The sequence below is a fragment of the Natrix helvetica genome, assembly GCF_964273705.1.
Source record: "Natrix helvetica genome assembly, chromosome: 2".
In the NCBI taxonomy this organism is placed as follows: Eukaryota; Metazoa; Chordata; class Lepidosauria; order Squamata; family Natricidae; genus Natrix; species Natrix helvetica.
This window is the reverse complement of record NC_138552.1, coordinates 140,535,086-140,561,615: the sequence shown is the minus strand read 5'-3', so window position 1 is coordinate 140,561,615 and position 26,530 is coordinate 140,535,086. Positions and strand designations below refer to the sequence as shown.

The following is a 26,530-nucleotide window of genomic DNA, read 5'->3' as shown; positions in this document are numbered from 1 at the left end:
GACGTAGTGGTTTCAGACAATGGTCCGCAATGGACAGCTGAGTTTCCAAACATTCTTGGCCTCCCTTGGGGTGCGTCAAGCCCGTACGTCACCATTCTATCCTGCCAGTAAATAGCAGAGCAGAATGAGTGGTCCGCTCTGCAAAGAAGGCATTAGAAAGAATGTGGAATGGGCACTTACAGGACAAAATATCAGATTACTTATTGTTACAACACTCAACCCCTGTCCATTAAATAATAAGAGTCCAGTGGAGCTTCTGATGGGCCGACGGCTCCGAACGACTCTAGACAGAATACACCTTCATTATGCAGCCAATACCCATAGCCCGATTAGGAGATTGGGCAATCAAGGGTTTGCTAAAGGGGACTGGGTTTTCGCACAGAATTTTGCAGGCACTCAAAAATGGATGCCCGGAGAGATAATTGAAGTAACAGGACCCTGCTCTTACAGGGTCCTACTCACTGATGGTCGGTTGTGGAGACGACATATAGATCAACTATGTAGCCGGCACGCACCTATCGGCCCAGAGGCCCAAACCGACACAGAACACAGACAACTCCTGGAAACATCTAGCGCCGTCTGCTGGCCTAATACCCCACCAAACCTCTCATGCCCGCCGTTCCCGCCAGACATCTCGACAGCCAACTCACCTGGCAAACAGCGTTACCAGGCAGGGGTAGTCTCTCCAGGGAGTCCTGCGGGCTGTCATCACGAAGGACGGGAAGCGAATCCAACACTTACTTCGCAGACGCCAGGCCAACCCCTTCGACCTCAACGAAGCAGGCGACTGGCCAGCCTATCTCTCAGACTACGCATGCGCAGTCTGGGGGGAAAGTGGTGTTGTATCTTCAGTGTCAATGAGGGTTGAGGACAATTGCCATCGGTTGAAATTAAAGGAGGGTTCTGGCGGGAAAAGGCCGTGTTCTAATTGGTTGCTGGATTGACAACCACCTGTATAAATAGCTGTCAAATCGGCAGGCTCTGTTCTGTTTTAATAGTTGTGTTATTAAAGCAGTTCGGTTTCAGTGATCACTCGCCTCAGTCATTTGTCCCTTCACAGGGAATACATAAAAGGAACCACGGCACTCGTGGTGGAGCAAGCGCCGGGCTGGAGTGGAGCCCGCAGGCGGCAGTGCCGACGGCTCTTTCGCCGGCTCCCTTTCCTCATGCCAATTGCAGTCTCTGCACCGGGGTAACTTTATCGGTAGAAGCGCTGCGTCCGATCTCTTTCCCCTCTCGCCTCGCACCCTCTGCGGGGGGCGAGAACATGCTCTTTGCCCGCAGGCTCTACCGCCTGAAAGATGGCACAGCTCGTCCGCCAGTCAGGCCGAGGAGAAAGCGGGAAGGGAGACAGAGAGAGAGAGAGAGAGAGAGAGAGAGAAGGAGCGCAAGCTGCTTGCAGCAACCCCGGGAAAACCACCGGCGCTGCTCGCACTCGGGTGCAAACTGTCGGCTCCAAGCCCTCCCTGGTGGTGGTGGTGGGGAGGCTGGGCTGGGTGGGCCCAGGCGAGCCTCGCGCGGGTGGGGTGCCCAGCGGAGAACAGGCAGCGGCGGGTGGGCCGAGCTCTCCGCCTGTCCCGCCCTCCATCCTCTTCGTCCCACCCGCCCACCGCCCGTGATTGGTTTCGCCCGCCCCTCGCCCGGGCGCGGAGGCCGCCTCCCTCCCCAGCTAAAGCGGCCAGTATGTGAATAGGACGGAGCCAGAAGGGAGCAGCATGCAATCGACTCTGCGCCAGCTGCCTCCGTCTGCCCAAGTGCCCCCGCGGCGGCGGCGGCGGCTCCTCTCGCTCCGCGCCCTGCAGCTCCGCCGCCTCGGCCTCTTCATCGTCGCGACGCGGAGTTGAGAGAAAGCAGCCCCAGCTGTGTGTGCGGGGGGGTTGGCGGCGGTGGGGTGGCGGTGGCGGAGGGAAGAGAGGCTGCAATGCCTAAGCCGCCGCCTCCTTCGCCTCCTCCTCCTCCTCCTCCCCCTGCTGTTTCTGTGCATCCTCCTTCTCCGCCAGCCTGAAGAAGGTGGCGGGGGGGGGGGAAGGAAACCGCTTTTCGCCCGACAAGGACACGCACACTTGCGCGAGTGTGTCGCCCCCTTCCCGCGCCGCTGCTCGCCCGCCCTGTGGGCGAAAGGTAAGGACGGAAGGTGTGCGGCGGGTGGATGGGAGAGAGTCGCGAAAGGTGTTGGGGAGGAGGGCTTGTGGCGGCCCCGCGGAAGAAGAGCCCGAGGAGGCTGCCGGCTTGGCTTGGCTCGCCCGAGGCGAGTCTCGCTGCCACACTTTTTGCGCGCCCCGTTGGGGTGGCTCGCTTGTTGTAGCCGAGGCTGGCCGCTTTGCCAAGAGTCAAGTCGCCTCCAGTGGATTGAACGCCTGGCTCATGAATCCCCCCGCGCCTGCGCTCGCTGCCTGCGTGGGAAAACTTCCTGCTTGGGTGTTTTGGGTGATGTGCAAGACCAGGAGCGGTAGCGTGGGGGTGCTCTGAGGTAGGGTTTCGGGCTAAGTTGACGCGGGGTGGGTGGGTGGGGGGGATGTAGGAGAAGAAGGGAAATCTGCTCGGGAGGCGACATCAAGCTTTCCTTCCCCGAGGCGGCCACCCCATTTCTCTTCCCGGCCACCTTCTTTGCCGTGCTCTCTCTCTCTGTACCAGACCTTTTTAACTTCCCTCCCGGTGCGGGTTGGAGACGCCGTCTCACCCCGCGCGATGTATAAAAAGGTGGTTGACTTTCTCCTCTGCATCGAGGAGGTAAATGACACCAGGGGCTTCATCTTGTTGGTCGGCCCTACGTGTGTGTTTTAAAAAGGCTCCCGTTTTGTAGATGGCTTATTAAAAGGGGGGGGGGAGAGAAACGCACACCACATAACCACTGCAAAATCATCCATCATCACCACAAGGCAGAGGCTATCTTTAATTAAAGCTATCTTGAAAGGAATACAAAATGACAAGCTCCCACCTCAGAATTGATTCTGGAGAAAGTCTCTCTTGGTGCCCATCGGTCACTTTCCATGGATCTTTTAAAAGATGGTTTTGTTTAAATGCACTCAAAAAGATAAAATAAAACCCCAGTCTGGTAACTTCCAGGTATTAGCCTTAGTTGCCTATTCTCCCTTTTGACCTGGCTTCCCTCCCATGGTCTTAATCTTATCCCCTCCTCCTCAAATCCTACTTCCTTAAAGTGTCTTAGATGTTTTTAGGGCAGGGACTGAATTCCTTTTGTTGTATCTGGTGTCTGCCAGCATGTAAACAGTGCCAGGTTGAAGGTGTGTCCAGAAAACGCTTGAGGCGATTGTTATATATTTGTAACACTTGAAACCCACTTTTTACTGTTGAAAACGAATCCCAAAGTGTGGTGTCTTTGATATGATTTTCAATAAATTCTGTCAAATTTGAGGAGTCTCACTTGAAAGTAGATAGGTCTGGACTCAGAGGTACTGTGTCTCTGTTGGCAGAAGTTGTATCTATGGATCAGCTCTCTCCATCTCACATATACACCTTTTTTATGGAACTTTGTTAATAGTGTGAAGACTACGTGTGTTCTTGTTCTCTTCATGGGGAGCCATTAACATTTTACTGTTTAAAGAAATCAGGGTCTGGTATGGTTCTTATCTATTTTCTGTATTATCCCACCAGTGTGTTATGAAAGCATAACCTCTTGTTCTTCTCTTCTTTGATTAAAAATATGTATTGTAATCTAAACAAATGCAAACAATCCTTACTGACATATTTAATGTAGAGATAACTTGTGAAATTGTGCAATATTTAATACTGTAAATGTTATTCTATTACTACATGATTTTTAAGCTAATTTTTTCTATCCTTCTTTGACTTATTGCTCGCCAGAGAGTTTATTTTTGAGAGTTTACTAAAACAGGCTCTTACTGTATGCCTTTAAGACTGCAGGTATCACATAGCTGTCTCTTCAAATTAAGCAAAGAGCTGAAAGTTTTAAGTCCCCTTCAGTAGTATGACTTTTTATTTTATTTAAAAAAATGCAGTGTTCTTTTAATCCCTTTCAATAAATCAGCAGTAGCTCTGTATTATGATGGGATTAAACTAGCAATAGCATTTACTTTATAAAGTGATATATAATCATATTTTATTGATATTCTGCTGTTTGAAACTTTAGTTATGCACAGTGGGTTACCTGTTCTTATTTGCATGAGAAGCAAGGTTTTATTCTTCAATAAAGAGCCTCCCCCTCATCGTGGTTGTCTCTGGGAGAGTTTTTCCCAGCTTGCAATGAAGTATGGCATTAATATATTGGCTTCTATAAAAGAAAATTAATAATCAGTACAGTAGTTAGAACAATGTTTTGTGAAAAGGTCCCCCTCCATTATAAGCAGTGTGTTTCTTTGGAATGAATATCTTTAAAAGATGTAGTAGTTAAGTATTGAAACCAACATAATAAATTTAAAATATGGCAATTTTACTATAACTTTTTTTTTAAAAAAATGAAGTTTTGTCAGCTGCATTATCATTTGATATAATTTTAGATAAATTGGACATTCTATATGATAGCTTCTTGGATGATTCTGAACATAATGTACTTCGGAAGAACCAGTGCATTTGAAAGTTTTAGATGAGCTAAAATTTCCAGTACCATCTAGCGTAGTATAGTTTAAGAGCCACATTCATAGTTTTTAAAGCTTTCTCTTGACAATAGAAGCCATGAACAAATGTTCAATTGGAATTATTGCCGGAAAAGAATATTTTATGGTTGTCATGACTACAATTAGAGCAATGTTAGCTGGTTTTCACCTGAACAAGTAGTGGTAAAGGGGGATAGAATTCAAATTCTTTGTTTCTTTGAACTGTGTTTCTAATGTATGGTATCCAAACTTTAGATGTTCAATGCATGTAAAATTGATTTTATGGAAAAACCTTGCTTAGCATAAAGAGCTTTCTCCTGTTGCTGAATTCTTTCTCAAATGTAGTACAGAAGGATTGAAGGAAAAAAGGTCATCTAGTCCAGCCCCCTACCCCAAGATTTTCTGCATAATCCAGGCAATGGCATTTCCAAGTAAATAATACACACATGAAAGTAATGTTAATGGAAAAAAACTGAAAGTGATTCTAGTTGTACGCTACAGGGAAATAGATACGGAACCATTTTTTATCCTTTTAAAAATTAAGAATCATTGTTTTTGTGTGTTTAGCAACATGAAAATGCTAATGGTGCTATCTCACCCTGTTTTTTCAAGTATATATTGAAGAAATCATAGGGAGAGAAAGTTCCCTGCTATGTACAGCTCAAGAGCATTATTGTCATCTATTCACGGACATCTGCTTACAGGGCAGTAGTTCTGTAATTTTGTATTATGTATTGTAATTATTAATGTTATATATGCTATAATTTGCTTGCACCTTGATCTGTAGCACATATCTTTGCTTTTTGCTTATGTGTGATCATTTTCATTTCAGTCTTGTTTACTGTATTCTCTCCATTTCCCTATTCCCTTTATATTTAACTATTTTAGGACAAATATTCTTGAAATTAAGGCCATGTTTTTTTCTTTCCTACGTTAATGTATAAATGTACACAAAACTTTTTAAAAGATACACTAATTGCATATATTTTAAAATGTAATATAGTTCCAGATAAATAATTTATCAGGAACTAACTTTCACTTTTATTAAGATGTCCAAAATTTGGTTGCAGTTTTATTGGTGTTTCATAAAGGATCTTTAAAATCTAAATATCAAAATAATCTCTGTACTTAGACAATATTTTATGGAGGAAGAATAGCCTGTTGGATTCTGCTGCAACTTTACTATTTAAAGGAAGCAAGAGGATTGGAAATAACCTCTCTCATGATCTACTTACAATGCAAAAGAATGCAACTCTGTAAAGGTCTATATCTGACTTATTAATGGGTGATAATGTAAAATACTCTGAATTTGAATTATGATATCTTGATCTGAATATGAAAGAAATAATTTATTATATGTTTTTAAAAAACTTTTTTAAAATGAAGAGATAAAAATAGAACTGTGTGAAATATTTTTTTTATATAATAGTTGCAAATGTTGGTGCCAAATGTGTAGAAACATTAACACCATAGAAAATGAGGTCCCCCCATATTTTTTTTAAAATGTTACTTCTGTTTAAAAAATAATTATAATTTATTAACATAGATTTAAACCAATATTAATAGTTTTGGGGAAAACAATGCTATGGTGTTATCAATGAGCACCCTGTGCAACATGATCACTGATTTACATTTTTCATTTTATCAAAATAGATTTGTCCAGGCTAAGTGCCAAGTGATGTTGTTAGAAACTTTGAGCTTTCAGAGTCTGTTTCCCTGACTGAACACATAGCTTAGGCAGGATTGTTATGTCCTTATGCAGTGACGGAGATGAGTCAAGCCAGGCAGAGTAGTTAATTAAGTCAGAGAGATAATATAGCAAAGGCCAGTTGGGGGCAGAATATAAAGGAGCAATGGACATTCCTACTGTCAATCTACAGAGGCAGCAATAGAATATCAATCATGAGAATTATGGAATCTTTTCTAAAGTATGAAATTCGTGTTACCTAAAAAATGTGCCCTACTTGATGTTGTAAAATGTTGAGTTATAAATTAACATGTATTGATCAGATTTGTACCGTCAAGAAATGCACATTACATTTAAATTTAAGATTATTGGATGAGAAATGATTGGCTGTTTTACCGTGCATCCAAAAGGCATGACATGATGAAACCCTCACAATAAGGTTGCCTTTTCCTTCCAGATATCGAGGCTTATGCACTAAGATGAGTGTTTCAAAGGATGCTGAAAAGAAAGCATCCATTTTGGAAGAACTGAAGAGTAGATGGATAATTTGCATGATACAGAGTTAGTGTAAAGTATTCTTTAAACTTTACTTCTAATTTGTTCTTAGAATAATATGATTTTATCCCATCTTTTTAATATATAATTCAAAGCATCAAACATACCTGACATTTCTGTTTCCTTTCTTCCCCATAAGAACAACTGTGAGGTGGGTTGGGCTGAGAGAGAATTCTGACCCAAAGTCACCTAGTCGGCTTTCATGTCAAAGGGAGGACTAGAACTCACAGTCTTCTGGTTTCTAGGCTAGCATGTTCACCACTAAAGCACCGTAAATTGGTCCATCAGTTAAATATAAATTTTATCACTCGGTCCACCGCTTTCCAAAGTTACTTTTTATTTGATTTTTTTTATGGTGAAAAAGCTTTTAGTATACACATATGGGAAATATGGATATAAATATGTCAAAGCTTAAATAGTCTTTTCAAATTTTGCAAGGATGCTTATGGAATCAGCTTGGATAGCCCTGAACCCTATTTTCTAACCATAGTAAAACAGTCTTCCTCAATGTTAGTTTAAATAATTTCCATCTAGTTTACTGTGAGTTCAATATGATATATACCTAATGCAAAAATAATATGCTTGTCAATTGGTCTGGATTCAGAAGTTGCCATCTTTGCAAGATCAACATAGTGAAAACTATTACTGATGGACTGGGTGGGCTGGCTTTTAAGTCAAAAGAGCCCTTAAAAATAAAGATATCTTTGGAATGACTGGAAAAGGCAATGGTAAGAATAGGAAAGGCAGAGCTGTGTCCCCAAGCTTAATTGATGGTAGCATCTTTAATCTGGATGTATTTATTCACTTGATCATTATATATGAATAGGCTAGTTTAGATGAAAATGTGTGACAAAGAAGATAGTAACTTTGGGAGTTATTTCTTTAAATCCATCTTGTCTAGTGGATTTCCAGGAGATATTTGGAGAGCTCATGGAATGTTATCCAGGGATGAATATTTCCCCAGTTCAGGAACAATAGAACTAGGTGAGCAGTGTTATAAAATACCCCAACTGTTGCCATAGAATCTATCCTATTGGTCACAACAATGTTGAAAGTAGGAGATGTTAGTTTTTAGGAAAATAGCCAACCCAAGTCATTGCGGCAGTTTATTCTATTTTGGGGGGCACTGGTGCAGAAGGTTTCAAGGCACTTCACCTCTCCGGGAGAGGGGGCGGTCTATAAGTGTGAATAATAAATAAAAATAAATAAAGAAGATTGCTGGTATTCCCTGTGAGATTCATCTTGGAATTTGGCTGGTGGTTCAAGGGCTGACTGAATAACTGCTGATGTTATTCTGATATTCTGCATTTTGTTATCTTGGTTAAGTTAACCAAGTTAACCTAACATTAAATTTCATCATATACTTTTTAACAAATCAGGATAGATAAAACGGAATTTGCTCATATCAATTCTTATATGATTATATTAGAAGACAGGCATTTCCAATAAAAAAAATCAAAATTCCCATTTTATTTTCTAATCTGTAGCCCTCAGATGGAATCCAAAAGCCTCTGGCCTTTCTTCCCTCCACCCTCCCTCCCTCCCTCCCTCCCTTCTTTCTCAATAGAAAATAAAGACCACTGCTGTTGCAGTATTATGCCACAATATTTTATGAAGTGCTAGTAATGTATACTTCAGCCCATTTCCACAACCACTTACAACCTACCTAATTTCTCTTTCTCTTAATCTTGTTTGGAGCTTCCAACATTTAATATCATTTGTGTTGACAAAAATGTGAGAGATACTCTGTGAAAACATCAGTATCCCCAAACTATTCTTTTGTGGGAAAGTCAGTGTAAACCCCAACAAGAAATAGCTCCTGTGTTACCACCTATCATTTTTTCCTTTAATAATAATAGCCCACATGGGGGGAACGTTATAGGGATCATAATTAACTTGTAATTCAGATATTCAGTTTGACATTGCTGGAATAAAAACATGTGGGAAAGTAATCAAATAATCTAACAAGAACTTATCATGGCTTCCTACTTTTACTTGATTTTGCTGTTATCCTTTGGATTCCTTGGTTAGCTTAGGCTACCACTGTGTCATTTTTTTTTAAATTGAGATCTTTGATAGGATCTGATCTGTATATCTTATGACAGCAGTCAATTTTTAGCTTTCAGGGTACATAACTTGGGGAAGAAGATATAGTGGAATACAGTATCCAGTTCCTCAATGGTATTGCTGTATGTAGCATTAACTATTCTTCATTTTTCTGAATTAAAACTGTCTATTTTTTCTTCTTACTTCCTGTTACTTAGATTTTATTTTAGTATATAATGTTAATTATAAGAACAAATTGATACCTGTCATGATTGCAATGTATCAAAATTAAGAAATTAAGGTGAATATGGTATACGGTTAAAAGTGATTATTAAAAATATGATTTATTTTCTAAATAATAATAGGGCAGCTGAAAAATGAGTTAACAGCTTACTGGTTTTGCCTGGTTTCGTACCTTAAAAAACCTGCTTAAGATATTGTGATTTGCTTTGAAATGCTTTCAAAATGCATTTTATTTAAAATAGAACTATAGGGGCTGACGTCTACCCGTGCATTAATAGCTATATAAATATTAAAACAGTCCTGCTAAAGAGTTGGTTTGAAGCATGGGCTGATTGTAAATGCTTCTGAGAAGACATCAGCTTGTTCATTTGTGTTTCATGGTCATCCATATCTATTATTTTCTCTGAGCTGTAAGAATGTGTTAAAATCCATTACAAGAGCATTGTGCTTTGGAATATATTAAAGTGCTAAATTGGAAAACAGATTTCATTATGGTTGTCTAATTAGGGACTGGGGAAAGATAGCTTTAGACTCTGAGCTGTAGTGGTTGAAGAGTATTAAGAAGGCTAAGCAGATCTTGGTTTTGAAGGGAGGCTGCTTAGAAGCATAGCGTAACTGCTTTGAACAGTGTAATAGAAATAACACTTGTTTTTCAAATCCACAAATTTAAAATAATCGCTTAGGAGAGAATATCAATGTTGAACATATTCCTGCCTCAGTCTGAGTATCTGACTAAATAGACTAGGCTGCTCTTCTCTGTCCTACTTTTTTGCAGATCTGTCACACTGGGATAGAAATGCACATGATGAACTGTAGCTAAAACCAACATGTTTTGATGTGGTCCCTTTTTCTCCTAATAGTAATTTTTCCAAAAAATAAAAATAAAGTAAAAATGAAATCTTTATGTAACCAAAACAGTCCCATCTGTACACAAGAGGGAGATCTACCCACAGGTTTGTGAGAATCTCAAAGCTTGTTGAAGTGCATTAGAGAGAGAGAGGTTAAAATATAATTGTAGTTTTAACTGCTGTGAAGAAAAGAAGCCACATCTTTATATATTTTTATATCTCTTTTTTTCTATTTGCTTCTACTTTTGTTCTTATTGAATTTTTAGCTTTCTCTTTTTATTTATATATCAAATTTATATAGCTGCCCATCTCAAATGAAAGTGCATCTGGACGGCATACACGAAGATATAAAACAATAAACAAAACCCCCATCATTATTAAAAAGTTAGAAAAATATGTGGCACAGTAGAGATTAGATTAGCGAGGAGATCTCACCTGTTTGCTGAGAACCCCAAACCTAACAATAAAACCAGTTTTTAAGGGACTTCCAGAAAGTAAGTTTTTCTTTTATTTCTCTTTTCATTACACACACAGACACACACCAGACATTTGTTACTCTAAATTGCATGGAGCTGCTTAAAATATAGAAAGACTTTCAAATTAATATTTGCCTCTTTCTGGTGGCAGTATATAAACATACTTTTTTCCAGTAGAGTGGAGGGAGGGGTCACAGCAGGGTTAACACAGCCTGATTGGTCCATTTGACTGAGAGAAAACTTCTTAACCTTCGCCTTCTCCCGTTGGTTCCCAGTTTCCTCTCAGTCAAGGTCCAAGACACAGGTTTGGTTCCTAGTAAGAGAGTTTTATTGGGTTTTATTAGTCAGTGTTAGTGTTGTTGGCACTTTGAATTCGGATTTTTTTTTTTTTAGTTAAAATTTTTTGTAGTGGTCCGCCTTGCAGGGCTGTTGTTTGGCTGCCCTCAGGAGGCTGAGATAGTCAGTGGGGGGGGCGCTTCCTCCCCCTCTCCTAAGGGATCACTCCGGACTGGTGCCTGGGGTCTCGGGTGTGCCGGGCGATCCTGCGTGCTTTAAATTGTCTTTTTTAAAACTTTCTGGTGAGGCTCGCAGCGCGCTGGGGCTTTTCGGCGCGAAAGCGGCTTTTCGGCTTCTAATTTAAACCGCTAGCTTCCCGGGCTGGTTACAGCCCACGGCAGCAGCGCGGAATCGTTTTCTTGGTGTTGGAAGGCTCCTCGTGGCTTAGGAGCCCAGCAGTGATTTGGAGAGTTTTTTGGGAAAGGCGAGCTTGCAGCTGCAGGCATTAGCAATTAAGGGCGAGGTAAGCGGCCATTTTTAGGCGCGCTTTTGAAAGAACCGCCCAAAGAAGCCGGCGGCCATTTTGAGTCACGTGTTTGGGGCTTGCAACACGGAGAGGCTGTGAAAAACGTGGCAGTGCTGTTTGCAACTTTACCGGAGGCCCGGAGCAGGCGATTCTCACCAGCTGAAGGGCAATTCCTACCAAAAACTTCGTTCTGGAGCACGTGAGTGGGGATGGCAGATAGAACTGAGTCCCAGCAGGCCGCGCCAGCTCAGGCAGGCGAAGATCAGGTTGAGCCCACTCCCCCAGTTAGGCCTCGGGTTTCTAGGCCTTCAGCTGAGGACAGGCCTTCGAGAGCTCTGCAAAGGGATGAGCTCAGGCGATCCAGGGCCATAGAGAAGGTCATTGAAAGGGCTGAGAAGAGACAGGCCAGGGATCCTAGGCCCAGATCCAGATCCCCACACGCGGTGGCATCCTGCCCTCCCCCACCGGTGGCTAGGGGGTTCAGCCCTTCCTCTTCCTCTTCCTCTGCTTCCCCATGCAGATCTGATAGGAGTCAGGAGCGGGGGGCGCCTCGCTCTCCTTCTGCTTTCCCGGGGATTAGAGAAGAAGATAGGGGGGATCCATTGGAAGGTACCTCTGCAGGTCCAGTTAGGAGTAGGAGATCCAGCAGGGCCTATGTGGCACCAGACTATGATTCAGAAGGGGATGAGGAGGATCTCGAAAACCTCCCTGAGAATCTCAAAAGGCTTATTTCTGCAGCCATTTCTAGGGGCATTTCCCAAAGGGACAGACCTTATCACCACAGTCGAGTTACTCCCTTTAGTAGGTCCAGATCTAGGGCTTCTTCGCCTTCCCTCATGAGTGAGGTCTCCTCTAGGGGGGAGGCACGGAGGGATGATTGGGGGTTCTCTGAGGAGGAGGATGCGGCTCCTGAGCCGCCTCGCTCTTCCAATCTTTTCCTCCAGGCCATGTTCAAACCATTGCTTAAGAAGGCTAGGAGGACCACCAAGGTGGGCACGGGGGACCCCACGGTCCCACCGCCCACGGATCCGGACATGGTCATGTTCTCAGCGACGGCCACCAATGAGGAGATTCCTGCCCCTCCTCTTTTCTTAGAGGTAGCTACTAGCCAATGGGCCCGTCCTTCTAACTTTTCCCCACCTGGCAGCAACGACCGTCGCGCCTACAACATGGAAAAGTCTTTTGTGCAGGCTATTCAGCTTCCAGTTATAGATCAGCCCATAGCAGCTTTAGTCTCCTCTTCTCCAGTAGTCTCGGGGGACGCGGCTGACAAACTTAAGGCAGAGGACAAGAGGGCGGAGCTCACATTACGTAAAAATTTTAAGGCCTCAGCATGGGCGGTGCGGGCAGCGGCTGCTGCCTCGTACTTTAACCGCACTACGGTCATGTGGCTCCGCCAGCTCCAGGAGCGCATTCCGATCCAGGAGGAGCGCGTACACCAGGATTTGGCTAAAATAATGGCAGCGTGTCAGTATTCGGCTGATGCGACCCTAGACGCAGTTAGATTTGGTTCAAGTGCTTTGGCCACCTCTGTGGCCTCTCGTAGACTTTTGTGGCTCAGGAACTGGCAGATGGACTATAAAGCCAAGTGGGACCTAGTAGCTGCCCCCTTTGAGGGTCCAAATTTGTTCGGGGCTTCCTTAGACCCGATTTTGGTGGAAAACAAAGATAAAAAGAAAGTTATGCCTACATCCACCAAGAAGGCGGAGTCCCGTAGTCATCCCTATCGCAGGCCCCAGTTCAAGTCTTATGACAGGGATCAGGACCAGCGATACCAACCGTACAGGCAGGACAGGTCATTCAATAGACAGAGTTTTCAGGACCGTTCTAGATATCAGCCGCAGTCCAAGCGGCCCTTTCGTGGGGGGGGGCGGCCGCCCCTTCCGCAGAGGGAAATGACTCGAACCCGAGTCATCCCATCGGAGGCCGCCTGGCACTGTATGCGGACGAGTGGGATCGGATCACGTCAGATGGTTGGGTCAGGGCGACCGTTCGCCACGGCCTAAGGTTAGAATTCCTCTCCAAACCCCCAAGTTTTTTCAAAGTTTTTCCCCCGGCTCGGGACCCGAAGCGGCGGCGTCTCATGGACCTCGCGGTCGCCCATCTTCTAGAAATCAGGGCAGTGGAGGTCGTTCCGGAGCCGGAGAGGGGTCTGGGCTACTACTCCCATCTGTTCGTAGTTCCAAAATCCTCGGGGGGTTGGAGGGCAATCCTCAACCTGAAACGCCTAAACCGCTACCTAGTATACAGGCGGTTCAAGATGGCGTCCCTGAAATCCATTCTGCAGGGCATTCGGAAGGGGGATTACATGGCCTCAGTAGATTTGACGGAGGCCTATCTCCACGTCCCCATCCTTCAGTCTCACCGGCGTTATCTCAGGTTCTCTCACCGGGGCAGGCATTACCAGTACCGGGCTCTCCCGTTTGGTCTGGCCTCAGCTCCGCGGACGTTCACCAAGGTCCTGGCAGCACTGGCGGCTTACCTGCGTTCCATTCCGGTGAGACTTCAGTGCTACTTGGACGACGTCCTCGTTCAGGCAGGGTCCCTCCCCAGAGCCAAGTCGGATCTTCGGCTGACGATCCGTTGGCTTCAGGCGTTGGGGTTTTCAGTGAACTTTCCCAAGAGCCACCTGTCCCCATCCAGGCAGATCCTACACCTAGGGACAGTGATAGACTCCGAGTCAGGGAGGGTCCGCCTGTCTCCAGAACGTTTGTCCAGCCTACGCCAGCTGGTCTCCTCCGTACAAAAAAGACGGTCTGTTTCCATCCTGACCTTGTCTCAACTCCTGGGGAAGATGGTCTCTTGCATAGGGATAGTGCCCTGGGCCCGGCTCCACCTGCGACCTCTCCAGTGGGCCTTGATCCCGGTCCAGAGAAGGATGATGAGCAACTCCTTGCGGCCAGTTCCTCTACCGGTGGAGGTGAGACTCTCGTTTCGGTGGTGGTTGTCCCCAGCGCTACAACAGGGGGCTTGTTTTTGGGAGCCCGAGAGAGTCACAGTGACGACGGATGCCAGCCTCTTTGGCTGGGGGGCCGTGATGGACTCCGACATGACCCAGGGACATTGGTCTGCCTCGGATCTCCGCCACAACATCAATTGGCTGGAGTTGAAAACCGCGCGGCTTGCCCTACGGACTTTTCGTCATCACCTGCGGGGGCGCCATGTCCTCCTGCTTATGGACAATGTGGCGACGAAGGCCCATGTCAATCGCCAGGGGGGCACCCACTCACGTTCTCTCTGGAGAGAGGCGCAGTCGTTGGGCTTGTGGGCGGAGAGACACTTGGCCTCCATAGTGGCGGAGCACATCTCAGGAGTGTCCAATCTTCAGGCGGATTGGCTGAGTCGCACAACCCTAGACGATGGCGAGTGGCAACTGGGCCCGGAGTTGTTTCGGAAGATATGCAGCAGGTTCGGCACACCTCGGGTGGATCTGTTCGCCTCCCCCGACAACGCTCAGCTGCCCCGGTTCTTTACCCGGTTCCAGTCTCCGTCGGCGGAAGGAGCGGATGCTCTCAGGAGCCGGTGGCCCCCGGGCCTCCTTTATGCCTTTCCTCCCCTTCCCCTCGTTCCCCGTACGATAGGGAAGATAGTCACAGAGAGGGCTCTCGTTATTCTGTTAGCACCATACTGGCCGAGGAGACCCTGGTTCGCGGACCTGGTCCAGCTGTCGGTAGCAGACCCCTGGAGGATTCCCCCGGGGGAGGTCGTTCTGAGTCAGGGGGCTTTACATCACCCAGGGCCTCAGTGGCTTCATCTGACCGCCTGGCTCTTGAACGGAGGATCCTGAGGGGGCAGAGACTTTCGTCGGGAGTTATTGCCACCTTAGAGGCGTCTAGGAGGCCGTCCACGGTTAGGATTTACAATGCCACATGGAAAGCGTTTGCGAAGTGGTGTATTCCTTTGGGGTTGGATCCTTCTAGGGCTACCGTCCCAAACGTGTTGGAGTTCCTCCAGAAGGGGTTGGAGGACGGCTTGTCGCATAATACGCTCCGGCGTCAAGTGGCGGCCTTGGCCACCATTCTGGGGGGGGAGGGTTCCCCCATCCTTTCCCGTTCTCCCCTGATTAAGCGTTTTCTGAAGGGGGCGGCTAACATCCGTCCGCCTCCGGTTCATAGGTTTCCAACCTGGGATCTGACCCTGGTTCTCCAGGCTCTGACGAGCTCCCCGTTCGAACCACTTAGGACGGTACACATGCGTCTGCTTACCCTTAAGGTGGTGTTTTTAGTGGCCATTACATCGGCCAGGCGCATTTCAGAGTTGGGGGCCCTTTCTTCACGCAGTGACCTGTGTGTAATACACCAGGACAGGGTGGTCCTTCGCTTGGATCCTTCGTTCATTCCGAAGGTGAATTCACAGTTTCACAGGGCCCAGGAGGTCGTGCTCCCGAATTTTTGTCCCAATCCCTCGAGAGAGCGGGAGTTGGTGTGGCATAAGCTGGATGTTCGCCGGGCTGTTCGCATTTACCTAAAGCGAACTGAGGGCATTAGGAGGACGGAAGCGTTATTTGTTTCCTTTCGTCCAGGCTCGTTAGGATGTAAGGTGTCTTCTTCCACCATCGGACGATGGATTAGGTTGGCCATAGTTGAGGCTTACGGGGCTTCTGGGAAGACTCCCCCATCGGGGATCACTGCGCACTCCACCCGCAGTGCCGCTACTTCGGCGGCCTGGGCCACCAGGGCACCTTTCGAGGATATTTGTAGGGCGGCTGCCTGGGCTTCCCCCACACCTTTTATTAGGCACTATCGTTTGGATGCTTATGCCTCGGCTGAGGCATCTTTTGGCCGGAGGGTCCTTCAGAGGGTGGTGGCCGATTCCTCACCTGGGACCCAGTCTGCCCGCCCGGGGACGTAGCGTGGGTATGTCCCTGCTGTGACCCCTCCCTCCACTCTACTGGAAAAAGAACGTTGGTCTTACCTGAACGTTTTTTTCTGGAGTAGTGGAGGGAGGGGTCACATTTCCCGCCCTAGTTAGTTAGTTAGACTGGGTCTGGGAGGTGTAGAATCGGGAGGCCCCGGGGGGGCTTGTTCTTGTTTGTGTTTGACTTGCAGTTGCTGGCCGTGACATCGCGGAAACTGGGAACCAACGGGAGAAGGCGAAGGTTAAGAAGTTTTCTCTCAGTCAAATGGACCAATCAGGCTGTGTTAACCCTGCTGTGACCCCTCCCTCCACTACTCCAGAAAAAAACGTTCAGGTAAGACCAACGTTCTTTTCCTTGAATTCTGGATGCTATATCATAATCGATTGATTATATGCCATGAAGTAATTTTTGATTCCTAGCGATCACATACATTTTACTAAGCTGAGGTATTTTTTGTTTCATTATTGTTAAGGCTGGTCTGACAGTCAGATGTTTAGACTAGATTTGGCAGCACTTCTTGAGTCTGCTGAAAGTAACGCTACCTTTTGCAAATTGACCGATGATAATTTTGTGAATGCTGATGGAGTCTAAGTGGTGCTCCAGATGTTTTGGGATTGCTTCTGAGATGCCTATCACTATTGGCCTTATCTTGTCTTTCTTTTGACATAGTCGTTCTACTTCTATTTGCAAGTATTTGTATTTTGTGATTTTTCTCCAGTACTTTCTCTTCTCTTCTGCCGACTCCAGATACTGCCAAATCCACTAGTTAGACTTTTTTGTCTTTCTTATCAACTGTTATTCAGTCTGGGGTGTTATGTGGTAGGTGCTTGGCTGTTTGATTTCTAAAACCCCAAAGTACTTTAACTTCATCATTTTCTATTACTTTTTATTTTATTTTATGGTCTCACCAGCTTTTGCTTGTAGCCAAATTGTATTTCTTGAAGATCTTTCAATGCCCGTGGTTGCGGCTTTGTCATGCCGTTGTTTCTAGTCAGTCTGTACGATCTTCTTCAGTTTCTTTCCAGAGGCAGTTTGCTGTTTGTTGTTTTCTTCTCGATTCTTTGAGATACTTTGTATGCATTTGTTCTTTTAGTTCTTGTGCAGTCAGAATTAGCCCCTCTCTTTTTTTCTTTAATTTTTCTGCTCTTAACCATTGCCATTGTCATTTATTTTGCCTGCTACTTTTTTATGTACTGGCCATATAATACTTTGTCTCTTTTTCATTCTTCATACGGTCTTTGTTGTAAGCCAGTTTGATCTCTCCAATATTCAGTAACCCTATGGCAGTGATGGCGAACCTTTTTTGGCTCGCGTGCCACAAGTGGGGGGAACGCAGGGGGGTCGAGTGCGGGCGTGCCGCACCCATAATGCAACATTCGACCCCCCCAGTGCGCATGCGCGCACAATGCGCAACCCCCCCATTTTTACATTTTTTTTGCCCTCCCCAGGCTCCACGGGCTTTATAGGAGTCTGGGGAGGGTGAAAAGAGCCTCCCCCGACCCCCCGGAGGCACTCCGGAGGCTTCAGGGACTGTCCAGAGGCTTCCCTGAAGCCTTTGGAGCGCTTAAAACGACCCTCCGAGCAACCCGGAAGTCACTTCCGGTTTGCTCGGAGGGTGGTTTTAAGCGTTCCGAAGGCTTCAGGGACAGTCCCTGAATCCTCTGGGGGGGCGGGGGGCTCTTTTCGCCCTCCCCAGGCTCCTATAAAGCCTCTGGAGCCTGGGGAAGGCGAAAAATAGCTTTTAAAAAGGTGAACTCAGCTGGCCAGGGTCTCGCGTGCCCTGACAAATGGCTCCGCGTGCCACTTGTGGCACGCGTGCCATAGGTTCGCCATCATGGCCCTATGGTATACTAGCTTCAATGGATCATCTTTACTGTCCTTCCGATATTTTTCCAGTGCCCCTTCTTCTTCAACTTTTTGGTCTAGTTGCAATATTACATACTCACGGGCTTTAAATAAAGTCTGTCAACATCACTGCATGGATAAAGACATGATTCTTTGTCTCTCTTTTTTTGGTCTTCCTATCCAGGGCTTTTAGTTCTGCTTGAGTCCAGTCCACTATTCCAGCTGTGTATCTAATGACTGGAATTTCCCAGGTGTTAGTTTTAGCATTTATGACATTTCCTCTACTGAATTAAGATATTTTCACTCTCATGTTGTATTTGCTTCCAACATTTATCTTGACTTCAGTGTGCTCCAGTGGTGGGTTGCAGGCGGTACACCCCGGTACAGGTGTACCGATGCCTGCCAGGAGCCCACTCGCCCGCCCGAGCTCCTTACCTGTCTTTAAATTCTTTGGCGCTTCCACGCACGGCATGTATAGCGCCTGCGCAATGTTCTGCTGAGCAGCTGGAGAGTCGCAGAGGCATTGCTGAAGGGTAAGATGCATGTGCATGCTGTGTGCGTTCATGTGGAGGATGTCGGGCCCCGTTGCAACTGTACCAGTTAGCAATGGGATCCAGAACCCACCACTGGTGTGCTCAATGCGGTCAGTTTGAAGGATGCACAAGTATTTGTAGTTATCATCTTCATTCAGACTCTACTTTATTCCCATAACGTAGGGCACCTCGATTCCTTCAGTTTTCATTATTTTTCTCCTATTATTGGTGGGGATAGCCATTTATCCAGCCCAAAATTCCACTGCAATGTTGGGCAAGTTCTTGATGACTCATTGTCATCTTCAGATTATGGGCAGTGTGGTTCCAATACTAGTTGTAGGGTACCTGCAATGGCAGAGGGATTATGTCTCCATTTTGTGCTTCTATACATCCCAGGGGCATCTGAATGCCTATTTGGGAAAATGAAATGCTACCTAAATTAGACCTTAGCCTGATCCAGTAAAGTTGTTTTTACATAGAATTATTCACAGGTTTCACTGTTTTCAGAAATAACTGACACATAGGTAAAGTTGCATAGAATGTTAGGTGTTATTTACATTTATCAAAATGGATAGCAATGTGTACTGTAAATCTTGGAACTGCAGATTCCTTTGACATATATCCTTTTTTTATATTTTATGTAGAAGAAAACATTGCCGTCCAGTGTAAAATAGGGGGAATAAACCCTTTTGCTGTATCCATTTGCTATATGTAATAAAAATGCAAATGTTATAAAGAATTATAAGAGTGCTTTGTTTTCCATATTAATTTTTTGTGATGGAAGAATTGCCTATGGAAATGACCTTAAATCTACCCAAACTACTTATGTTTTTTGCAGTTAACAACTGCTGCTGGAAATAATGTAGATAGGAAAATCCGAAAGAAATCACTTTGAGAGCTAGAGAGGGTTTTTGAAATTAGATTTCCCCCTATGAGTTCAACTCTTCTTCTGTCCTTGTAGGAGTGGAGGGTTAAAAAAAATCCAATGTTCACTGTTTCTCTCCTAGGGAACACAGCCTTGACTTATCAACTCTACTTAACTATCATTTTACATGATAAAAGGACAAAGGAGGTGATATTAAATCCCAGTTTACTGCATTTGCTGGCTTGTATATTTTCAAAACTATAGTGTAAATATCATAGGAATATATTTACACAGCAAGGAGGGAGAGGATGAGGTATATGCATCAGCACAAGTCAAGCTTGCTTATCCCAAAGGGAACTACACTTTGTCCTTCAACACAGCTTCTGACCCTCTTCTCCTCCTTTCTCTGCATTCAAAAAAAGCTGTCAGCCAGAAAAAAGTATACAAACATATATATTTATGCATATATTCCATTATTTATCTACAAGATGCTTCAAAATGAGGAGAGATGTCTAATCTGGGTCGGTCACTAGAGGTTTTGTCTTCAGATCTTTCAGATTCATGCCCATCTTCAGGGGACTGTCATGCCTGGAAGCCAACTTTTACATTGGGCCTTCAGGCCTGCCACATTTTCTACTATAGGAAAATGGGAGGGGGGATTATATGGAGTATGGGCGATATATAGTCTAAATAACATTCCTTTCTCAGAGAGTCAAGGTCATCTTGCCCTGCACCTGGAATGGTGTGACTAGGAGGCATCTCCAGTTGGGACGGTACCTGATTGGGCCATATGATGGACATATGGGTGCTGGGCAGGGACTTGAAATTTCATTTGGGTGGGGAAAACCTGGAAGCTTTCAGATTCAGGTTTTCCCAGATATGCCAATATGACATCTCTAATAAAATGGAACTTTGAGGAAACTCAAGCCTTGGAGTCTTCTTTCATTGCGGGTGTTACTTGGAATCCTGACAGGAACTTCTCTCTAGCTAGAAGCTGACTAGAGAGAAGTTCCTTGAGGATGGGCTCCAGCACAAGTCTGCAAGCCTAGAAGACAAAATCTTTGGTCCCAGTGAACTACCCAGATTGGATCCTGCATCATTATCCTGGGACAATATTCACCTTCATTTGTAAGGAGAAATTGTCACAAAATTCCTGAGCACATTATGGTATGTTTATTTAGGAGTAGGACTTAACTCTGTTTACTAAGATTTTCCAGAGAATTTTATACAAGCAGTCCCCGGGTGAAGAACAAGTTGGCTTCTTAAGTTGAATTTGTATGTAAGTCGGAACTTGCACTTACAAATGGACTGTCTATTTACACATAGCATTCTTCATATGATTGGTTACTTAGCCATTGTTACAGTAGAATTGCCTGAGAATATTTATGAGCTGGATTCAAAGTTCCCACAGTTGGCCCCTTTGCAGTCATTTGATCAGACTTCAGGTACTAGGCAGCTGGGCTGCATTTGCAACCATTTGCAATATCCCGTGGTCACACAAGAAGACATTTGATTCTGTGCTTTAGCATAACTGGCCCATAATGAACCATTGGTTGACCTAACGACCGCAGCATTTGCTTAATGACCATGACAATCACATTATAACAATAGTGTTTGCTTAATGACCACCACAAAAATGGTCATAAAATTAGATTGGTCATGTGAGTGACCCAATTGATGACTATCATAATAATGACCATGAAAGGCAGGCTCCGTTATGGCCATAAGTTGAGAACTACCTGTCCAAAAAATGGCAGATGTTCTTGAACAGTGAACCTCAGAAAACATGCAATATTTTCATGAACTTTTGACAACATTTATGGACTGCCTGTACCTACAACAGCCTGGATGTTACAAGTATACAATTCAGCAGGTTATAAAAACATTGCACAGTTTCATCAGCTCAAGGAAGGACAATACTGTCTGACAGTTAGAATAATTAATCAGTGGAACAACTTACCTCCAGAAGTTGTAAATGCTCCAACCCTGTAAATTTTAAAGAAGAGATTAGATAACCATTTGTCTGAAATGGTGTAGGATTTCCTCCAAGGTCCCTTCCAACTCTATTCTATTCTATTATTCTAACAAGCCATATTTAGTAAAAGACAGCCTGTTGTAAGTACAGGTAGTCCATAAATCAAATGTTTTTGATCTGGGGACTGCCTGCATAGGATTGTAGCAATCACAGGTAAAAATTATACTAGCAGGGGATAATGGAAGCTAAAGAACAATTATTTTTGGGAGGTTAATTTGGTTGCAATCTGATGCAGATTGATTTAATATGACTTTCAAATAATGATTAGATTGTACTATATTTGTAACTAAAGATTGTTTAACCCACACTAGCTGCCTTAAAACATCAAATAAGGCCACCAATAGGTATTCAAACCCATTTAAAAATGTATTTATCATTAAGCGAGTGAGCTATTCCCAAAAAAGAGAAATAGGCAGACGCAGCCTCACTCTTTTCACAGTTAATGAACTTTAGTATAACTATGTAGATTAGGCTGTTAGTTGTCTTCAAATATTGCTGGTGCCATGTTGTAGGGAATTAATCAGATATGGTACCCAGAATGTAATCTATAAGGCTGCGCATTGGTAGGATAGAATTTCCCAGGGCCCCGATAAATATTGACAGAACTACTTCTTTGTAAAATAATAAAAATGAAAAGTAACCCTTCAGATAAATTTTCTTCTTTCTTAACCATAACCTCATCTTGAGAAGTATTTGACATTGAAGGATTTTAAATCAGCTACAGGTGGCTTAAAGATGGCTTTATATGTTAAGGGTTAGGGTTGCTGTAGACCAGTGGTTCTCAAAGTGGGCAGTACCACCCTCTGGGGGGCGGTGGAATGATTTAGGGGGGTGCTAAGAGGCAAGGGGCGGTGGCAGGGGGGCACTAAGAGGCAAGGGAAGTGGCAGAGGAGTGCTGGAGATGTTCTGCTGTACTGTATTCCCGACTCGCCTAGCTTAGCGCGCAGGCGCGGAAGAGAATGCAATGGGACTGAAATCGAGAGTCCTTCCCTGCGCGCTTGTGTGGAGGTGGCGGCTCAGTCTTGCCTCACCAGGAACCGGTGATGCCGCACCTTTGGGAAGGCTTGGGTCTCGTGCGCGCCTTCAACGGGTAGAAGGGCTGGGTTCTTCGTCACATGAGACTGGCAGTTAAAACTGCTCCTCCAGTTGTGGGGTCGGGGCGGCCGTGAACCCCTAAATGTAGCAATGGAGTTGTCTTCCCTGCTTCTTGCCGGCTTTGCCCCCTTCCTTCTCTGCGGCCTGCTGAATGGGCGCGTGGGTGAAAAGCTTCACAAGAGCTGAAGGTCCTGTCCCACCCGACATGAACGCATGGAGACCCTCGGTTGGTCTGTCATGCTATGTAGAAATTGTGGTTTGCTTAAAACACAGCTAACAAATCAGATTATAAAAATAAAATGTGATACGACTAGAAATTGTAATATTTTGAACAAGCCAATAAAATAAGGAAATAAGTAATATGCAAGCCTCAATCTTTTGTTGCTTGATACTTGCCACAGCAAACTTGTTATATCTAATGTGCTTAGTTAGCTAGTCAGTGGCTCAGAGTCTATTTGAATCGGAAGGCTTAAATGACCTCTTTTTATTTTGCCTATATGGTAATTCCTTGATATGAAAGAAAAATCTTACTCTATTAAGGTTGAACCCCTGCTTGCAATCCAGCTATTTTCAGTAATGATTAATATCAAGGGATACTTATTCCTTGATTCCCAAACAACCAAGGGAAATGTAAAAGGAAATGTTAGAAATTAAATCAATTACATCCATAGTTGAATAAGATAACTAGCTATAAACAAAACGTTCAAATCAAACTACCAAGCATATCCCTAAACTGTATGCTATTTCATAAATATATAGAATATTACTTAATGGGAGCAAATGTAAAGTATCTACTGTATTTGTTTTAGTTTTATAATGGAAGAAATGCAGTTATTTGCTGCATTTCAATAATTCCTTAGTCTGAATATCTAAGATTCACCAGTTTAACCTGGACAAATATTATACTTCATTTCCAAACAGCAGAATATCACTGGGGTTGATTTTTTCCCCCCTACAATGCAGAAGACATTATTTTATTGCTATGTATGTTAAAAATTACTCCGAGGTCCAGTTTGGCCACATGGATACAGCCATGCAATTTTCTTGGGACCAGCATGGAATGTGCTAGTAAAACTATATGGCTATTAGATCTTGAAGCTATCTAGACAGGTCTACTATCAGAGGTGGGTTTCTGCCGGTTCGGCCTGGATCGGGCAAATCGGTAGTGGCAGTGGCGGGAAGCTCCACCCACCCGCTCGGACATTGCAAGCGCATGCGAGCAAGCATGCGCACGAGCAAACTGTTAGTAAAAAAAAATGGAAACCCACCATTGTCTACTATGGCACATTCAATGGAAGTCAACATTTTGAAGACTGTCCCATTGAATCCAGTAATTCATTTAGGAGTAAGCTGTGTGAAGCATCTAGTGCCTTTGCTCAGATATCCTGGTACGATTTCCCAATACTGTAGAAACATTGAGATTCTAATTTTTCAGTCTACAGCAGAGTTCCCTCGACCTTTCTGGGTTTGTGGCTTGGAGGGGAGGAACAGGCATCTTTACATGTGCGCAAGCAAATGGGGCGGTGTGTGTGCCATTTGCAGCTACAGTAGCACCTGTGTGGTGCTCGTGGTGATGCTAATGGCCTCGCGTTGTTAGCTCCTGCATGGTGGTTGCAGTGAGGCTAGCGTGAGTGGGGCGTGTGGCTGTAAGCACATACACATGCACACTGGCCAGTCAGTCATGTGGCCAATAGGTCACAGCCCACAGGTTAGGGACCCCTGGTCAACAAAATTGATTCAAATCATCATCTTGAACTTTTATGTACACATTAATTCTTGTATCAGATTAATACTGGATATGGATAACACAACAGAGTATATAAAATAGCCTGAATGAACGAATGAATACACACACCTATGCACACACACACTTAGGATATGGGAAAGTATAAAGTTTTCAAGAATAATCTGTAGATTCTGCTGAGAAATCTCCAGGAAAGTGCCAGAGAGCTTTTTCAAACAATTTGTAGATGACAGTGTCATTTACACATAATAAGATTTCTATAAGGCAACACTGTGCAGCATTTGAAATTTTATTAGGTGTCCTCATTTGGGAGCATTAGCAAGGATTGGTTGATGCCAAATGTCTTAAATGTTAATATGCGGCCTTTTTAGGCTGTTGTTACAGTGTGGGAGTTGTATTTCCCAACTCTATTGCCAGCAATGTCTTCTGGAATTCATGAAGTCTAAATATGCAGCTTACAGTGTTGTTGGAATACACATTTGACTAGCTCTGTACTAATTAATCATTGAAAATTATATATTATTTGATTATGAAATACTGAATTATAAATTATCAGTGATATACATATACAAACACACACACATATTTTGCCTGTTAGTGTCATATAATTTTGGCTATGATTTATAGTTACTGATGATCCTTTTCCATTTTCATTACGAGTTTGCTGTATGTCCCTTTGAGAGACTGAGTCGAGCTCATTTTCCATTGAGTAAGAAGCCCAACAAAAATTAAGAAATCAGTGTGTTTTAATATCCCCCTCAATTTGTTCTAGAGGACTTGAGCAGGCAGGTGAAGTGGACAGATCATAGTTCTTGACTCACAGTCAAATGAGAAGTCTTCCCCTTTTAAAGTTTCTCACTTTATTTGAATGTCTATAGAGTCTTCTTTACGATATACTAGGTTCCATAAATATAACCTCTTATCTCTTTTTAGCTTGCCTATAAGAACAAACACTTGGATCAGACTATGTCTTGTCTTGGTCCAACATTTTGTTTCTCACAAGGACCAACAGATACCTTCATGAATCTGATAAACAGGAAGTGGAGAGTTACAGATAGTCCTTGACTTAACAACCACTTGTTTAGTGACCATTCGTAGTTAAAATGATAATGAAAAAAGAAACTTACAACTAGTCCTTGCACTTACGAGTATTGCAGCATCCCCAAGATCATGTGAATCACCTTGCTTAGCAACGGAAATTCTGATTCCATTTTTGCTATAAGTGGAGGACTACCTTTAATTTCCTTTTTTTGTTCCCATGAATGATGATGGGTATTATCTTTTCTAACAGTGTTCAGCTGATAGGTAGGGTAATAGCATAGAACAGTGATGGATAACCTTTTTGTTGTTGGGTGCCAAAAATGCGAGGGTGCGTGTACATTTGCATCCATAATGCAAAGTGCCCCCCACATGTGCACAACCCCCCCCATGTGCACCGCTACTCGCCTCCAAGCTGACTTTGGTATTTCCTTTGGGTGGGCAGGTGAGGCCGTTTTCGTCCTCCCCAAGCTCCAGGAAGGCCTCCTGAGCCTGGGGAGGGCGGAAAACAGGCCCAACAGGCCAACTGGAAGTTTGGAAATGATCCGGCTTCTGTAGGGCCTCTAGGGGGCCGGGCTCCATAATGCAAAGTGCCCCCCACATGTGCATGTGCGCACAACCCTCCCCTCATGTGCACTGCACTACTCACCTCCAAGCTGACTTTGGTATTTCCTTTGGGGGGGCAGGGGAGGCCGTTTTCATCCTTCCCAAGCTCCAGGAAGGCCTCCGGAGCCTGGGGAGGACGGAAAACAGGCCCAATGGGCCAACTGGAAGTTTGGAAATGATCCGGCTTCTGTAGGGCCGCTAGGGGGCCGGGGGAGGCCGTTTTCATCTTCCTCAGGCTCTGGAGGCTTTCCTGAAGCCTCCCCCGGCCCTCCGGAACGCCAAAATTCAGCTGTGCATGTATGCACGCTGGAGCTGACGGCTCGTTTGCCAGCAGATATGGCTTCGGGGGCCACCCGTGGCATGGTGGCCATAGCTTCACCATCACGGGCATAGAACATAGACCATAGAGTTGAAAGGAACTTCAGAGGTCTTCTAGTCCAACCCTCTGCTTGAGCAGCAGACCCTATACCAGTGATAGCGAACCTATGGCACGCGTTCCACAGGTGGCACGCGGAGCCATTTGTCAGGGCATACGAGGCGCTGCCCTGTCAGCTGGCCAGCTGAGTTCACCCTTTTTTAAAGCCATTTTTCACCCTCCCCAGGCTCCAGAGCCTTTATAGGAGCTTGGGGAGGGTGAAAAGAGCCTCCCCTGTCCCCCCAGAGGCCCTCCAGAGGCTTCA

General features: G+C 44.8%; 1 protein-coding gene across 2 annotated transcripts in view; it reads left to right on the top strand.

Moving 5' to 3' along the window:
• The first annotated feature begins 1,677 nt into the window (after positions 1-1,677).
• The window catches only part of KLHL29 (kelch like family member 29), a 495,400-nt gene continuing 470,547 nt past the window's right edge, over positions 1,678-26,530 (top strand). For both annotated transcript variants that reach the window (XM_081940648.1, XM_081940649.1), the window contains exon 1: positions 1,678-2,121. The gene's annotated coding sequence lies outside the window, so the exon portion shown is untranslated. The remainder of the gene's footprint in view (positions 2,122-26,530) is intronic.